Below are 17830 nucleotides of genomic sequence, written 5' to 3'. Positions count from 1 at the left end.
TGGGAAGGCAGGCAGGGTGCTTGGATGTCACCCGGGGACAGTGGAGGCTGAGGAGCTCAGTTAGGCCTCGAGGGTGACTGAGAAGGGAAGATGACCCTGCATATTGTAGGGAAAGGTCGCAAACAGTCTCCATGGGACAAGCCCATCAAAATTCAGTGGTCCTCGCTGAAATTTTACATATTTCAAAGCTTTTCTTTCAGATTCAGATATCGTAAAATCAGGCAAATAAAAATCTTTTTCCAATATCTGTCCTTCATGATGCTCCTAAATATTCTGAAACACATCTCAGAGGGTCTACAGGTTAAAATTGATTTTGCAATAATACTGAGAATAATACTGAGATTTCATTTTTGTTAACATGCAGTGTGTTCTTGCTGTCTTTCAATGAATCAATAAATATCTGGTAAAAGTTCTCAAATACCTAACGTAGATGATGGGGTGATGGATGTAGCCAACCACCATGGCACATGTATACCTATGTAACAAACCTGCATGTTCTGCACATGTACTCCAGAACTTAAAGTACAATTTTAAAAAAAAGTTTTCAACTTCAGTGTTGAATGTAGTAAATATGGCTATGACCTACATAAACAGAAGCTGAAGTCTTCGTTAAGTCCTAAGAGTGCTAAAAGTGTCCAGAGATCAAAAGGGTAAAGCCGCCATTTGAGGACAAAACCGCCTTTCTCCTTGCCAAAACCGCTGGCCCGCTTGGGTGCATCTCCCTGAGTTGCTGCTGTGAGTGTGTTCACGCGTATTTCAGAAGAGAAAGCTGAGGGCGAGGGTGGTGCTGAATTCTCTGTGCTAACTTGACTGGGCCGCGGGAGACCCTGCATTTAGTCAAACGTGACTCTGGGTGTGTCTGTGAAGGTGTTTCTGGATGAGACTAACCCTAGAATCTGCGAGCTTGCCAAAGCACATGGCCCTCCGCAATGCAGGTGGCCTCACCTACCCAGGTCAGGCGAAGGGAACAAAAAAGACTGCCCGTGCCCATGCCAAGCAAGAGGGAACTGCTCTCCCTCACCTTGGGCTGAACATCAGTCTTGTCCTGCCACTGGACTTAACTAAAACATCAGCCCTTTTGGGGTCTTAAGCCTGACAGCCTGGCCTGGAACTTACACCACAGACGCTCTCCTGGGTCTACAGGTTGTCGGCTGCAGACTTGGGCTCAGCAGCCTCCATGATCGTGCGAGCCAACTCCCAATAAGAAATCTCTCTCTGGATCTGACCATCCTGGGGGTTCTGTTTCACTGCCTGTCACACGTGAACATGTTAGCAGCCTAGCGATGTGTTTACACCGCTCTCTATAAGCCAGACACATCCCTTTCCAATGTGGCAAAAATGAATATATTTATTAGCATGACCCAAAGATATAGCCTCTGTCTAGCATATAAAAATAAGCCAAAGTATATAAACTTAAAATTATGCTCAGTAATCAGTGTTTCAATATTCTATCTTACTTAGAAATCATCTAGGTATTCACAAATTATACCTTAATTAGCTCAATTTGAAATCACTCTAAGAGCTTAGGTTATCTAAAGATCTTGAAAATTATCTTCAAGCTGACAGTGCAACATAACATTGAAGTAAACAGCTCATCGGAATAAGGATTCCGTTTACTTAAAAGCTTCTATTTTTTATAATCTTATAAATTACAAAGGAGCAATTTTGGCTTATTCAATCAGTAAACCTGTTTTAGTTAAGGAAGAACAAACCCAACTAGTTAAGTATTCTACTTAACATTGCTAAATTAGGGAGAGCTCTCTTAAAACTAGATTTTACACGGGATTGAATTCGTCTCTTTTACCAAGGAGTTGCTTAATTTTTAAACTTGAATTTTTAGAACACTTCTGAATTAGGTTTTGTATACCTGCACACACACATCACATCATATCACATCACATGTAAAGCATGCTTTCATTAAGTTCGATTTCCTTATTTTCTTGAAATTTTAGAAATTTTCACTTTACATAAATGCTAATGTATTTCTGTAAGCCAATCAGAGAGAGCTCCTTAAATTTAAGATATTTTATAATTTAACTTATTAATACTGTGAAAGGAAAATAAATCTTGGAACCCCAAAATCACTAAGCCAAAGGGAAAAGACAAACTTGGAACTGCCCCCTATTCTATTCCTAAGTAAGATATGTACCAAGATAAAAAGCTACATACCTCCCTCACAACGGACCCTCAAGGAAATTCCCTGTGGACCAAGGACACACAGGATTCAAAGTCATCCCTCTGCTCACATGAAACAAATGCATATCTGATTGCTTCCTTTGCCCTCATGTTTCACTAAGCCAGACCAAGGCATAAATGACTATTCCTGTCAACTGTGCATTCAGTTAAAAGTTAATCAGAAACTCAAAAGAACACAACCATTTGTCTCTTAACTACCTGTGACCTGGAAGCTCCCCACCCACGTTGAGTTGTTCCACCTCTCCAGACTGAACCAACGTACACCTTACATATATTAATTTATGTCTTATGTCTCCCTAAAATGCATAACAGCAAGCTGTGTCCCAGCCATCTTGGGCAAATGTCATCAAGACTCCCTAAGGCTGTGTCATAGGCATGTCCTTAACCTTGGCAAAATAAACTAAGCTGATTGGGGCCTATCCCAGATGCCTTTTGGTTTACAATTTGGCAACCACAAAGGGACTCTGAGTGGAGGTGCCCCTAACCTTTGACAAATCTCCTACTAGTGCTCAGTTCATTAACATGACCCAAAGACATAGTCTCTAACTAGCATATAAAAATAAGCAAAAGTATATGAACTTAAAATTATGCTCAGCAATCAGTGTTTTAATATTCTATCTTACTAGGTAATCATCTAGGTATCCACAAATTATACCTTAATTAACTTGATTTGAGCTATCTTATAAAGCCATCTTTATGGCTCAAACTAACAGGACAATTTGCTGAGGCCTGGGAGCTCCCCTCCCTCCAGGGAATCCCTGATCTCCCAATATTTGGTTGCAATCTAAAGATTATTTTGCTCTACAACCATCCAGAGATAAGAAAACTTTATACATTTCCACAAGAGATAAAGCCTGTTTTGAATTGGAGACAAATAATCATAAGACATGTAGAGCTCAGATGATCAGACATAGAGATGTCACAAAGAAGAATTCAAAGTTTTACAGTCATGTAAGGAATGACTCGTCATATTTACACAGTTGTTTGTGAGTATAAATGGTTACTGAATTTCAGGTCCTAAAAAGAATATAGAAATGAATTTATGAATAGATGCAAAACTGTCACCGTCCACAGGGTAATTATTAATTGCATTCTACTGGACACAATTTGCATTTCTATGGACAAGATCATTTGCATTTCTATTCATTTTCTACAACTTCCGGAGTCGTAAGGTGGTTTTTGCTTATTTTGTTGCCTTTGCCTTTTTCAGACTCTCTCCTGTGTCCCCTGTGGTCTCCATAGACTCTCACATGTGCTCACAACCCCACTTTGTCCTTCAGGCCTTGGCTCACATACTGTGTCCTCAAAGATGTTTTCCCAGAGCAACCAAGCTAAATTCGCTTTCACTGCAAGTCCTCACTCATAGTTCTATTATTACCCTTCATAGAACTTGTCATAATTTGTCATCATATTTTTATTTGCAGCATTGTGGAAAGTCTGTGCATTCACATGGCAGAGATAATTTCTCTTTTCCTTCACATTCTACTCCCAGCATCTAGCTAGAGTAGCTCATAGCAGATATTCACAAATATTTCTTGAACTCACTCCAAGTTCTTTAAAGAATTAGCATGAGCTGCCATGTGTGTACCTATGCAACAATCTTGCATGTTCATCACTTGTACCCCAAAACCTAAAATGCAATTTAAAGAAAAGAATTAGCATGAGTGCTGGAACAGGGGCCACTCCAGCAGCTTTTAACCTACCTTTGTGTTCTGAAGAATAATGGACATCCTTCCTCTGTCTCTCCTAGATCAGCACCCTGAGTTCTCAGGGCTTAGAGAGCTGTCCCTCTACCCTAACACTCCTGTCAGAGTCTCTTTCTGAGCCCCTGGGGGTGTCCACAGAAAGGCGGAACTAGTGATTCAGTTCTGCATACCAAAGTGGGTCTGAGTCCTGGCCTTACCTGGGGCTTACAGGTGCACATGGGTTTTCGGTCTTCACAGAGCTTTCTTAGCCCTGCTCCTGTTCTCAAAGGGCTACACGAGGAAAGGAGCCCAGGAGTGCAGTGGGCTTGGAGACTCTGAAGCTAGCTCTCCTGGTAGTTAAGAGCCACCCTGCAGTGTGTACCCTGCGCCAGGTGGTAGGCCGGCTTCATCTCACACCTCCCAGAGGCTCTACGGGGCAGGTGACCTAGCTCAGGCTGCTGTAACAAACAGCACAGACCGGGTGGCTGAAACGACAGACATTTATTTCCTCACAGCTCCGAACATTGAAAAGCCTCAGATTGAGACCCAGCAGCGTTGGCTTCTGGTGAGGGCTTTCTTCCTGGCCTGCAGACGGCCACCTTCCCACTGTCCTCACATGGCCTTTCCTTGATGTGTGAGCATGGAGAGGAAAGAGACCTTCTTTTACGGCACCAATCCTGTAGGACTAGGACCTTAGGACCTCATTTCACCTTCATTACCTCCTGGAAGCCCTATTTTAAATGCAGTCACATTAGGGGTTAGGGCTTGAACACATGAATTTGGGGAAGACACGATTCAGTTGACAGCAGCAGGAACATCCTCATATTACAGACAGGAAAGCTAAGGGAAAGGGGAGTTAAGCAAAGCTTGTTCTAGTCTTGGGGACCCAGGGGTGAATCCTGGGCTACCAGGGGTCAGAGCTGTGCCTCTGGCCAGCATGCTGTACCTCCTCCCCAACACCAACATGATAGCTGCCGCGCAAGTACCAGGTCTCACTAGGGACTGCAGATGGCACAGTTACACTGGCTGGGCCACGGCTGCTTGAGAGGCTTCACACCCTGGAACCCTCCCTCGCATAGCCAGGAAGCCACAGGGAAGAGCAAAGTCATCTGCAGGGCTACACAAGGCTGCATGGCTTCACAGTGGGTCTGCACTCCCAAGAGAGGAGGCGGCATGAAGGACTGAGGAGCAGACAGACACCTGTTCATCCTCCCAAATGCCGGGCTGTGACTCCCACCTCAAGAGCACACACCCCAGGGAAGACCTGAAGCAGGACGCCCCAGCAGGGTCCTGGGTGTGCCTGCCAATGCTTGCTTTTCCTAGCCTGGGAGCTCAGGACAGTCTGGCCATGGTTTCCCTCCCCTAAACAACTGGAACGCCGTATGTGGATTAGGTTAGAAATAAAGTGCAATCTTTGTTTCCTCCCAAATATTACCAGGTGTTGGGAACTAATAATAGGTGTGGAATAAACTGAGTGGAAAGCATAAGTTTGAAGTGCACATCTACTGTCCAAAAAAGTGTGTAAACAGCGAATCTCTTAATATTTACTCTTCTTTCTTCAAAGAACAGCTTTTCGAAAATTGTGGTAATAGCTTCGTAAGACTTTTAAAAGCCTACGAGTGAAGTTTTTTAAATATTTATTTATTTATTTATTTATTATCTATTTTTTACTTTAAGTTGCAGGATTTGTTACACATGTGCCATGGTGGTTTGCGGCACCTATCAACCCATTACCTAGGTTTTAAGCCTCACGTGCTTCCAGCTGGTTTCTGTAAATGCTGTTCAGAAAAAAAAAGCCTCACACGCATCATCTGTCTTGATGTTCTCCCTTCCCTCGCCTCCCCCACTGACAGGCCCAGGTGTGTGATGTTCCCCTTCCTATGTCCATGTGTTCTCATTGTTCAGCTCCCACTTATGAGTGAGAACATATGATGTTTGGTTTTCTGTTTCTGTGTTACCTTGCTGAGGATGATGGCTTCCAGCTTCATCCATGTCCCTGCAAAGGACATGATCTCCTTCCTTTTTATGGTTTCATAGTATTCCACTCTGTATATGTACCACATTTTCTTTATCCAGTCTATCATTGATGGGCATTTGGGTTGGTTCCATTTCTTTGCTATTGTGAATAGTGCTGTAATAAACGTGTGCATATGTCTTTATTATAGAATGATTTACACTCCTTTGGGTATATACCCTGTAATAAGATCGCTGGGTCAAATGGTATTTCTGGTTCTAGATACTTGAGGAATTGCCACACTGTCTTCCACAATGGTTGAACTAATTTCCATTCCCACCAACAGTGTAAAAGCATTCCTGTTTCTCCACAGCCTTGCCAGCATCTATTGTTTCTTGACTTTTTAATAATCAGCATTCTGACTGGCATGAGATGGTATCTCATTGTTTTTGATTTGCATTTCTCTAATGATCAGTGATATCGAGCCTTTCTCATGTTTGTTGGCTGAATAAATGTCTTCTTTTGGGAAGTGTCTGCCCTTTCCCCACTTTTTGATGAGGTTCTTTGGTTTTTTTCTTATAAGTTTGTTTAAGTTTCTTGTAAATTTGGGTAAGACCTTTGTCAGATGGGTAGATTGCAAAATTTTTATCTCATTCTGTAGGTTTCCAGTTCACTCTGATGACAGTTTCTTTGTCTGTGCAGAAGCTCTTTAGTTTAATTAGATCCCACTTGTCAATTTTAGCTTTTGTTACAATTACTTTTGCCTATTTCATTATAAAATCTTTTCCCATGCCTATGTCCTTAATGCTATTGCCCAGGTTTTCTTCTAGGGTTTTTATGGTTTTTGGTTTTACATTTAAGTCTTTAATCCATCTTGAGTTAATTTTTGTATAAGGTATAAGGAAGGGATACAGTTTCAGTTTTCTGCATATGGGTAGCCAGTTTCCCCAGCACCATTTGTTAAATAGGGAATCCTTTCCACACTGCTTGTTTTTGTCAGGTTTGTCAAAGATCAGATGGTTGTAGATATGTGGTCTTGTTTCTGAGGTCTCTATTCTGTTCCATTGATCTATATGTCTATTTTGGTACCAGTATCATGCTGTTTTGATTACTGTAGCCTTGTAGTATAGCTTGAAGTCAGGTAGTGTGATGCCTCCAGCTTTGTTCTTTTTGCTTAGGATTGTCTTGGCTCTGTGGGCTCTTTTTTTTATTGTGTCTATTTGATTATTCTCTCTTTTCTTCTTCATTAGTCTAGCTTTTGGTTCCACATGAACTTTAGAGTCATTTTTTCTAATTCTGTGAAGAATGTCAATGGCAGTTTGATGGGAATAACATTGAATCTATAAATTACTTTGGTCAGTATGGCCATTTCCATGATATCAATTCTTCCTATCTATAAGAATGGAATGTTTTTCCATTTGTTTTTGTCCTCTCTTATTTCCTTGAGCAGTGGTTCGTAGTTCTTCTTGAAGAGGTACTCACATCCTTTCTTAGCTGTATTCCTAGGCATTTTATTCTCTTTTTAGCAATTGTAAATGGTAGTTCATTCATGATTTGGCTCTCTGCTTCTCTGTTGTTGGTATACAGAAATGCTTGTGATTTTTGCACATTGATTTTGTATTCTGAGACTTTGCTGAAGTTGCTTCAGTTTAATGAGTTTTGGGGCTGAGACATGGAGTTTTCTAAACATAGGATCATGTTGTCTGCAAACGGACAATTTGACTTTTTCTCTTCCTATTTGAATACCTTTATTTATTTCTCTTGCTTGATTGCCCTGGCCAGAACTCCCAATACTATGTTGAATAGGAGTGGTGAGAGAGGGCATACTTGTTTTGTGCTGGTTTTCAAAGGGAATGCTTCCAGCTTTTGCTCATTCAATATGATATTGGCAATGGGTTTGTTATAAATAGCTCTATTTTAAGATATGTTCCATCAATACCTAGTTTATTGATAGTTTTTAACATGAAAGGATGTTGAATGTTATCAAAGGTCTTTTCTGCATCTATTGAGATAATCGTTTGATTTTTGTCATTGGTCCTGTTTATGTGATGAATTATGTTTATTGATTTGCATATACTGAACCAGCCTTGCATCTCAGGGATGAAGCTGATTTGATTGCGGTGGATAAGATTTTTGATGTGCTGCTGGATTCAGTTTGCCAGTATTTTATTGAGGATTTTCTCATTGATGATCATGAGGGATATTGGCCTGAAGTTTTCTTTTTTGTTGTTGTGTTTCTACTAGGTTTTAGCATCAGGATGATGCTGGCCTCATAAAATGTATTAGGGAGGAGTCACTCCTTTTCAATTGTTTGGAATAGTTTCTGAAGAAATGGTACCAGCTCTTCTTTGTACCTCTGGTAGAATTTGACTGTGAATCATCTGATCTTGGGCTTTTTTTGGTTGGCGGGCTATTTATTACTGCCTTAATTTCAGAACTTGTTATTGGTCAATTCAGGGATTTGACTTGTTCCTCGTTTAGTCTTCGGAGGTTGTATGTGTCCAGGAATTTATCAATTTCTTCTAGATTTTCTAGTTTATTTGCGTAGAGGTGTTTATACTATTCTCTGATGGTAGTTTCTATTTCTGTGGAGTCAATGGTGATATCCCTTTATCATTTTTTTATTGTGTCTATTTGATTCTTCTCTCTTTTCTTCTTTATTAGTCTAGCTAATGGTCTATTTTATTAATTTTTTTCCAAAACACCACCTCCTGGATTCATTCATTTTTTGAAGGGTTTTTTGTGTCTCCATCCCTTTCAGTTCTGCCCTGATCTTAGTTATTTCTTGTCTTCTGCTAGCTTTGGATTTGTTTGCTCTTGCTTCTCTAGTTCTTGTCATTGTGATGCTAGGGTGTTGATTTCAGATCTTTCCAGCTTTCTAATGTGAGAATTTAGTGCTATAAACTTCCCTCTTAACACTGTTTTAGCTGTGTCTCACAGATTCTGGTACATCGTCTCTTTGTTTGTTCTCATTGGTTTCAAAGAACTTCTTGATTTCTGCCTGAATTTCATAATTTACCCAGGAGTCATTCAAGAGCAGGTTATTCAATTTCCATGTAGTTGTGTGGTTTTGAGTGAGTTTCTTAACTCTGAGTTCTAATCTGGTTGCACTGTGGTCTGAGAGACTGTTTGTTATTATTTCAGTTCTTTTGCATTTGCTGAGGATTGTTTTACTTTCAGTTATGTGGTTGATTTTAGAGTAACTGCCATGTAGCACTGAGGAGAATGTATAAATTCTGTTGTTTTGGGGTGGAGAGTTCTGTAGACACTTATTAGGTCCATTTGATCTAGAGCTGAGTTCAAGTCTTGATTATTTTTGTTAATTTTCTGTCTCATTGATCTGTTGAATATTGACAGTGAGACGTTAAAGTCTTCCACTATTATTGTGTAGGAGTCTAAATCTCTTTGTGGTTCTCTAAGAATTTGTTTTATGAATCCAGTTGCTCCCGTATGGAGTGCATATGAATTTAGTTAGTTCTTCTTGTTGAATTAATCCCTTTACCATTATGTAATACCCTTCTTTGTCTTTTTTGATCTTTGTTGGTTTGAAATCTGTTTTGTCAGAGACTAGAATTGCAATCTCTGCTTTTTTTTCTGCTTTGCATTTGCTTGGTAAATATTCCTATATCCCTGAATTTTGAGCCTATCTGTGTCTTTGAAAGTGAGGGGGGTCTCTTGAATATTGCACACTGATGGGTCTTGACTCTGCAATTTGTTAATCTGTGTCTTTTAATTGGGGCATTTAGCCAATTTATATTTAAGGCTAATATTGTTATGTGTGAATTTGATTCTGTCATCATGATGCTAGCTGGTTATTTTGTACACTAGTTGATGCAGTTTCTTCATAGTGTCATTGGTCTTTATATTTTTGTGTGTTCTGGAGGGGCTAGTACCAGTTTTTCCTTTCCATATTTAGTGCCTCCTTCAGGAGCTCTTGCAAGGCAGGCCTGGTGGTGGCAAATTCCCTCAGCATTTACTTGTCTGAAAAGAATTTTATTTCTCCTTCACTTAGGATGCTTAGTTTGGCCAGATATAAAATTGTGGGTTGAAAATTCTTTTCTTTAAGAATGCTGAATATTGGTCCCCACTCTCTTCTCCTGTAGGGTTTTCGCTTAGAGATCCACTGTTAGTCCAATGGGTTTCCCTTTATAGGTGACCTGGCCTTTCTCTATGGCTGCCCTTAACATTTTTTCCTTAATTTCGAACTTGGAGAATCTGATGATTGCATGTCTTGGAGTTGATCTTCTTGTGGAGTATCTTAGTGGGGTTTTCTGTATTTCCTGAATTTGAATGTTAGCGTCTCTTGCTAGGTTGGGAAAGTTTTCCTGGAAAGTATCCTGAAGTATGTATTCCAACTTGGTTGCATTCTTATCTCTTCAGGTACTCCAGTCAGTCATAGGTTTCGTCTTTTTCATAGTCCCATGTATTTCTTGGAGGTTTTGTTTGTATGAAGTCTGGAGAAAGTTGCTTATAAGACGTTTGGATGTCACTGTACAGTCTTTGGGCTGGTCTGACAGAGCTAAGAGTCAGACGGAAAAATTAGCCAAGGTTTACCAGTTGAAAAGTTTGTTCCTATCCCCTAAAAGTACTATTTCTGCTGCCCATCTTTCGGCTGCAAGACAGCACTTGTCAAAGATTTTAAGGACAAGCAGAAGCTCTATAAGAGAAGACTGTGGTGCCAATAAGGTGTTGATGGGCAGGGTGCCTGACAGAGGTGGTAGACCCAGTGAAATCAAACCTCCACTCCCAGAGATGCCACCACGGCAGAAGAGGCAAGATAGCTCCAAGAGCAAACAGAAGGCCGAGGAGGAGGAAGAGGTGGCTATGAACATTCCTCATATGCAGGACGAAGAGGTCATGAACGAGGAGGCGGGAGAGGTGGACGTGGTGGCTATGACCACGGCGGCCAAAGGGGAGAAGGAGGAAATAACCAAAAAGAGGCTGGACAGATGGAGGGAGTGGAGGAGAAGGTAGCTGCCAAGATGGTGGCTATCAAGATTCAGGTTTCCAGCCAAGTGGCTATCATGGTTGCCACAGTTGTGGCTATCAAGGTAGAGGTTATGGTGGCTTCCAGACATCTTCATATATAGGAAGCAGATACCAGGGTGGTGGCTACCAGCATGATAATAGATACCAAGATGGAGGGCACCAAGGTGATTGTGGCAGTGGTTGTGGAGGGCAAGGTGGTTGTGCAGATCAGAGAGGAGGCTGGGGAGGAAGAGGGAGCCAGAATTATCACCAAGGGGATCAATATGAACAGCATTTCCAGCATGGAGTGCAGGGTCCATCCCTGCAGGGTCTAGTGGGTGTTCTTTTGTGTGCAGAGACGATAGATCATAGAAAGGAAAGACAAGGACATAGAGAAAAGAGAATTCAACTGGACTCGGGGGCCACTGCTACCAAGGGGTGGAGTCCAGCAGTGGCCCTGAATGCCTGGACGTGCTGATATTTATTGCATACAAGGCAGAGGACAGGACCAGAGAGTGACTCATCTGACATGATTGGTAGGGATCAAGCAAATCACATTTTTACAACATGAGGGGCCACGTGGGCACAGTTCAGGGGGTCAAGTGGATACAGTACAGAGGGCCCCTACCTCTCTGATAGCCGCTGCAATGAGGGGAGGCACGTACGTCAGTGTCTTTCTATGCACTTATCAGAGAGATCAAAGGCTTTTAGGATTCCTCTATTCTTCTCACAGCTTCTAAGAATTTACAAGGGAGCATCGGGTGGGAAAGTGGAACATGTAAGTGGACAAGGATGGTAACCATCGGAGCACAGCACCACGGAGAGGTGTTTAAGCCCCTGGATGTCTGCTTACCGGCCTGGCTAGTGTCACACCTTCCTTGAGAGCCAGACAGAGCAGAGTTTTCTCCGAACATCCCAGTGAAAGGGAAACTCCCCCTCATGGCCTGCTAAGCAATGGGTGCCTCCCCAGGTGCGGGTGTTACCGCAAGGCCAGCCTGCTAAGTAATGAGTGCCTTCCCAGGTGCTGGCACTACTGCAAGGCATTTACTGTCACCTCCTGATCACTTCTCGAAATGTTCCTTCAGTTCCAAATTATATTTCACCTGATTATGTCTATACTATAAAGCTAAAATGTTCCTACACTAACGTAAAGATTATACAGAATAAGGACATAATAAGATTGATTATATAATTGATTATGTGATTGAATCCGACATCTATTTGGTGTCATTTCTGTAACTAAATAATCAGTAAATATATCATTGCTATAACTAAGTAATTAGTAAATCTATTTGGTATCATTGCTATAACTAAGTAGTCAGTTATTTATTATGCTGGGACAGACTGTGCTTTCAGTCTCTTGCCATGGCACCTGGGCAACTTTCTTCCCACAATGGAGGTTATCAGTATAATCATTCTGGATTTGGACAGGGAAGACATTATACTAGCTGAGGTAACTGAACCTTACATTTTGCTAGAGCTCAAGTAATAGAAACTTAGTTTCAGAATCCTGAATTCAGCACCTATTTTGAATTGTGAGACCACAGGTGGCAGGCAGATTCCCTCTTGGCATAAGCATTTGTAGGTCTTCATTCAATTCTGTTGGATTTTTTTATTGGACTTACATAAAGCTATTTATTTGAGAAACATGTAACATCTATCCTTTCTATGAAAAAAAATTTTTTAAAGGTGATTAAAATTGCCTTTAATTAACCAGTAGGCTGATTCCACAGTCAGGACATGCATACTTTTTTGAAGAAATTATTTGAATAAGTAGTTTTCATGTTTTCAATATGCAGTTTTGAAAATGAGGATTCACCTAGAGTTTTTTAGATTTACTTCTAGGGAACTTTCCTCATATTAATAATCCATTTATATGTGTTTTGCTTAAAGTATTCCAATGCCTATTTTCCAAGCACAGTTCTGCCCCGGTTGGCTTTTTATTTGGAAATGTTATGCCACATGTGCTTCACGACAGGACTTTTAGGTCAGTTCCTATTAAATGAGCTCTTCTGCAGATAGCACATTCAGCAGTCTTATTTTATTGATGGAATTCTGTATCATATTTCAACTCTGAAAACCTTGAACATGGCCAAAATCCATAAAGATTATAAAAGCAAACTAAGTTGTGAACCTGTAGTACTTGTAGGCATTTAGTTAAGTATAGCAATTCAAACTGACCTGCATCCATCCAAAACAAATTCCTTCTTCAATCTTATTTTTACTTGAAATTTGTTAGAAGAAACAGCAAACTGAAATTTGTTTTATGCATAATAACACTGGCTCGGCAAATACAAGTTAGTTTGCTTTAGGCAGGAGACTTTTTTTGTAATGGAAGAAATGCACTACAAAGTTAAGACAGATTTTTGCCAAGTGCGGGAGGCCCTTTATTATTGCTGCAGAAAACAAAAGCCTGAGTCGATGTTTTACATTCTGCCTTACTGAAATCTACATGACATGATGCTTTGCTGGGTTTTTGTACATGTAAACGTTGTCAGGCTGTGAAAGAAAATGGCTGGAGGTGTGCTTTGTGTGAAAGGTGAGCAATAAAGTATCCGTTAAGTTCTAAAAAAAAAAAAAATTACATAGTCATCTGCTTAATGGCGCTCTTCAAAATGCCTAGCCTGTTTATCATTCCCAATAAACTCTCCAAAAGTTAAATTTAATTATGATTTTTCTATTTTTAAAAAAAATCTCAATTCATCAGAGGCAAGAAAGATTGTATTGCTTCTCATGAATCAATTTAAGATTTATTTATCACCTTAACCTTTCATTCACTCAACCAGTTAATATTACTGAGTCTTCTTCAGCAGGCCAGACATTTTGCCTGGTACCACCCTTGTGCAGTTTTCATTTTTGTCAGAGGGACAGCCAGTTAATTAGCATACAGATTTTAAGAAGGATTGCAGTCACAATGGTGATAGGTGCTTTAAAGAAGGCAATGTCAGCAGGAGCCAGGTGGGTGAGTAGGACGTGGGACAGGGCCAACCCCACTGTTAGGAGGCCCCATTGTGACAAAAATCTGAATGATCGATCCACACATGGAGTAATTTTAAAAGCAAATCATTGTCCCACCAAGATTTTCTTGTGGATATACACAAGATTATTCTAAGATTAATATGGAAGAAAAGGAAAAGGCAGTAGAAGAAAACAAGTTTACAAAAGAAATAAAATGTCTACCCAATATTAAGATTTAGCCTATACATACGGGAGTCAAGATGTCTTATACTGGATCAATGGAGGGTAGAGAACCCAAAAATAAACCCATGTAAATCTACTGAGTTCATTTTTGATGAAGCGTGAAAGTAATTTGGCAGAGGAAAGATAGTCTTTCATCAAATGGCGCTGCAGCAATCAGAAAGGGAAAGGAAAAAAGAACAAAAAACCTAAACCTACGTCTCAAACTTTATACAAAAGTGAACTCAAAATGGATCAAAGACTGCAGCATAAGACATAAAACTATGAACCTTTTTAAAATTGAAGAAAATCTTTAGGATCTCAGGCTTTGCAAAGAATTTCTGAGTCTTGACACCAGTTGCAACACGTACAAAAGGAAAAGTTGACCAATTGGACTTCGCAAAATTAAAGCTTTTGTTTTACAAATAATTTTTTAAATTAAAAAAACCTGTTTAGAAGATAAAAAGATAAGCTACAGAGTGGGAGAAAATATTTGCAAATAAATATAGCAAAAAAGTATATATTGCATGTTTATAGCAAAGGACTGAATAGAATACGTAAAGATCTCCCAGAACTCGAGTAAAAATAAAAATAAAAAATCTTATTAGAAAATGGGAAATGCAAATGGGTTGTCTTTTCCTTTTTGAGTGGTATGAGTTCTTTATTTTGGGGGGCACTAAGTTCCTTATCGTACACATGATTTGCAAATACTTTCTTAGTCTGCACCTTCTTGAATTGGCTCCCATAATATGTGTATGAGTGATCAGTTTTTCTGCTTTCTCACCTGTACTTAGAGATGATGTCATTATGGGAAATGGGAAATGTTAATAAGATGTGAAGAAACTGGAATCCCTCTTATATCACTAGTGGAAACACAAATTGGTACGGCTGCTTTGTACAATAGTTTGGCAGTTTCTCAAAATGCTAAACATAGCATATGACACAGTATTTGCACTCCTGGGTATATACTAAAGAGAACTGAAAACATGTGTCCACATAAAAAAAATTGTATACAAATGTTCTTAGCAACATTTTTCACCATAGACAAAAAAAAAAAAAAAAAAAAAGGAAGCAACTCAAATGTCTGTCAACTGAGGGATGGATAAACAAAATGTGGTATATCCAAACAATGGAATATTATTTAGCTATGAAAAGGAATGAAGCACTTACAAATGTTACAACATGGATAAATCTTAAAAGGATGCTAAGTGAAGGAAGCCAGACACAAAAGGCCACATGTTGTATGATTCTATGTATATGAAATATTTAGAATAGACAAATCCACAGAGGCAGAAAGCAGAATTGTGCTTGTCAGGAGCTAGGGAAAGGAGGACTGGGGAGTGACTGCTAATGAGTATGGAGTTTCCTGTTGTGCAACAAACATGTTTAGAAATGAGATAGTGGCTGCACAATTTTATGAATGTACTACACTACACTGAGTTGTACACTTTAAAAGGGTGAACTTTATAATGTGTGAATTATATTTTAATAAAGCTAATTAGATAGATAGATAGATAGATGATAGATAGATAGATGTAGTTAATACAGGTGGCAATTTCTTCAAAAAAGAATCATACCATTACCATATGACCATGAGGGAAAGTGTTCTCTTTCCGGGTCCACGAAGGGGTGTAGTTTTAAGGACAAGAATTTCCCAGCGCCATGCCCCCCTCCCATCTCTCTCCATCCGGGAGATTTAACAGTTTATGTTTGAATCTCGCGGGCGTGGGAAGAAACTAAAAGTCAATCCCCCAGCAGAAGTTTAAAGGAACTCCTTTCATTGGCCAGAGGAGCTTGGGCAGGAGGGAATGTCTCCCCGGATAAATTCTCATTGCTCCTTCACCCACACCAGATTTCCAGCTCTCTGGGATCCCCTCCCACGTGGGGTGAGCCCCCTTTCCCCTCTGGGACTTACCCTTTGGAATCCCCTTCCACACTCTTTGTGGAAGTCTTTCTCTTCTTCTCCTTTTCTTCTCCTCTCCATCTAAATAAAATCACCTTTCTGCAACACTTCTTGGGTCTGATATTTACTTTTACGAGGTACGGCGCACCTGCAGTGGTCCCATCGCTCATCCTTTAAGAGACTGGAGGCCAAGAACCCACAGCATTCTCTCGGGGGAGCTGTGCCTCACCAGCACCCAAGAAAAAACACAGTTACAACCACACAATTGCACTTGCAGGCATTTATCACAGAGACCTGAGGACTTGAGTCAACAGAAAAACCCGTCCACCAGTGTTTACAACAGCTTTGTTTATAATAGCCAAAAGCCGGAAACAGTCCAGATGTCCTCAATGAGTGAATGTTTAAGGAAGTGGTGGTTCATCCACATCACAGAAGAATAATCAGCAATGAAAGGGACACCCTACTGATGCAGACAACAGACTGGATGCAGTCTCCAGATAACTATGCTAAGTAAAAAAGCCAATCCCAGGAGCTTATAGCCTGTATGATTCCATATGTAACACTATTAAGACATCAAAAGCTACAGCAATGAAAACAGATTATGCTGAGGAGGGGCGGGGTGGGAGGGAAGTGGGTCTGTCTGCAAAAGAAACTATGAGGAATCCTAGTGGTAAAGGAAATGTCCTTCATGTTGACTCTATTGAGACGGGGCGGGGGTGGCAGGGGAGCCCTGGAAGCCTGCGGAGCCCAACCTCCTCTTCCTCCTCGCCGGGAGCCCGCGATGCAGGTGCAGGGGGCTGGACTGTGGACGCCCTGATCTCCAGCAGGCGGGCTCTGCTGTCTCCCACTGTGGAGGCCAGAAGGAAGGGCACCTGCCCTCTTGCCCCTGGATCTACTGGAGACTGACCTGGGGTCCTACCCACCTATCCACACCTCCACCCTGCAGCAGGGCCCCTGCAGACTTGGCCTCATTTTCTGGATGAAGACGCAGCACCCCTACGGCGGGGCACACCCACCCCTGCCACGAGCTCTCCTTTACGCACAACCCCAGTGTGAAGCCCCCATGTCATCCATGCTTGGCTGTTGTTGGTTTTTGGGACCCTGGCTCCCTAAGGGGCCTGGCTGTCCATTCACAGTGACCGAGAGTGGGTCCCACGCAGCTCGTCAGAGGCCTTGCCCCATCACAGCTCCCACCCTCCAGACCTTCAGGCACCCCTGGGGTCACACCCCCGGAAGCCCTCCATAATCTACAAGTCTGACCTAAGTACTAGTGACTGCTACCTTCCAATAGAGTGGGAATCCTTAAAATTGAGGGTGGCGTTTGCTAGGGTGGCTTCTACCCAGGATTAATCCCTGGAACAACTTTCTGAATAAAATAAAATAAAAAATTGGCTGCATGGTCAATAAACTTGCAACTTTTCCCTTGGAGATAACACAACATGCTGTAATGTCTAGGAAAACTTGCAGTGGAGAAACCGGTTTCAAATTTCTGATTTTATGACTTTTAAAACTAAAATTAAATTAAGTTTTTATCCTAAGAATTTCTGGCTTTTGCCATGGATTCATTTCTGTATGGCCTGGACTCCTGACCGCCCCTTTAGTTTTAAAGGGAATCCACACCTGAAGGAGTCAGATGTGGATTCAGATAATCAAAGCCCCACGCCTGCAACTTGAGTGGCGGCACTGCCTTGCTTCTGCACCAAAAGTTGCAAAGTCTAATTTCTTGGTTTCTAATTATGATTAAATAATTTATATGCTGTACTACATTAAATCAGATCCTGTCAGCCCCTACTCCCCAGCAAATGAACTGTCACTTAATAGAATATTCAAAAAACAACCAATGCGTCTGAAAGATAATTGCTTTCAATTTTCTAAGTTTTCACTTATACAGCATAATGAAGGCAAACTGACATGACCTGACTTTTTATAGACATGGTTGTCCCCAAC

At 40.9% G+C, this 17830-nt stretch overlaps 1 pseudogene; it reads left to right on the top strand.

Annotated features, from left to right (window-relative positions):
- Positions 1-10233: 10233 nt before the first annotated feature.
- LOC116528917 lies at positions 10234-12255 on the top strand (annotated as a pseudogene).
- Positions 12256-17830: the final 5575 nt, after the last annotated feature.

This window comes from Sapajus apella, unplaced genomic scaffold (genome assembly GCF_009761245.1).
Source record: "Sapajus apella isolate SASKATOON/1434 unplaced genomic scaffold, GSC_monkey_1.0 scaffold60, whole genome shotgun sequence".
NCBI lineage: Eukaryota > Metazoa > Chordata > Mammalia > Primates > Cebidae > Sapajus > Sapajus apella.
Note: the sequence above shows the minus strand (reverse complement) of the source record. Positions and strands in the feature narration are given on the sequence as shown.